The sequence below is a fragment of the Gossypium hirsutum genome, chromosome A03, assembly GCF_007990345.1.
Source record: "Gossypium hirsutum isolate 1008001.06 chromosome A03, Gossypium_hirsutum_v2.1, whole genome shotgun sequence".
NCBI classification, from domain to species: Eukaryota; Viridiplantae; Streptophyta; class Magnoliopsida; order Malvales; family Malvaceae; genus Gossypium; species Gossypium hirsutum.
Window position 1 is genome coordinate 101927450 of NC_053426.1, and position 1180 is coordinate 101928629.

Below are 1180 nucleotides of genomic sequence, written 5' to 3' on the forward strand. Positions count from 1 at the left end.
CTATACGGTCTTAAACATATTTAGCATTCTAGGGTTAGAGTGTAGAAACTCTCCTTGTTTTCTTATCCTTGTCAACTTAGCCTTTCCGAATGCTAGAGCCTCTTTTTTTCTGGTATCTAAGTATGACAACTATTTATCGATTAAACTAAAGGTGTTTGACCCTTAAAACCCATAATTCATCATTACACAGAAGCCTTTAAGTGTTATCCTACTTTTTTCTTCAATCCACAAGTACAAAAAGATAAATAAGCTTACCAGTTCCTCAATTTCTCTACTATAAGACTTCAATTCAAGCAAATGATGTGATATTCAAATTTTCCTTTAGCTGTAACACCTTAAAACTAGCCTAGACATTATGGTTGAATATGGTGATGTCACATTGAAGTGTTTTTCATAAAGTGTGATATCGATGAAAACCCTTTTTCTATTTAACCTCTTTGTATGATTTTAATGATGATTCTAAGACGTGTCGTTTATTTTCAAAATGTGGGTCATTGTCAAAAGTTATTCACATTAAAATGTTATTAATTTTTTTAAAAGTCATTTATTGCGGAAGTTCTTAAAACAGGTTGCGTATTCGTGGTATCTTTGATAAATCATTTATCTTTTTGAAAACTCACGTCTTTTCCTACTGCTAGCAGTTATAAGTCAAAACAAATAAAAATATCAAATTAAAACTAAAAATCCAAAGGCCTTATTACAGTAAAAATACCCCAAGTAATATTACTTATAAAGAAAATCAAATATGATAATATATGTTTGGGGATTACTTGTACAGATAAAACAGAGGGGTGAGTTTACGAAAACTCAGTGTGTAATCCCATATAAAACAACTAGACAAAGAGAAAATACAATATGGGCCTAAACCCATTTCAGTAACGGTTCAGTTTCTGTTAGGGCCTTAGCCCAATACAATATTAATAACAGTTTGGGCCTAATCCCATCTCAGTAACAGTAACGGTATAGATATGCAATTAGGAAATCCTACCCAACTAGCCTCTACACTCCATCTCCGTTTAGCCTTACACTCCATGTGGGGATATAATCAACCCACCCATCCCTACACTCCAAGTAGTAACGGTTGCAGTACTAAACAGTATTTGCAGCAGAGCTGCCAGTATAATAGGCTTAGAGCCATCAGTGATTTACAGCAAAGTTTCCAGAACAGTACACTTCCTCC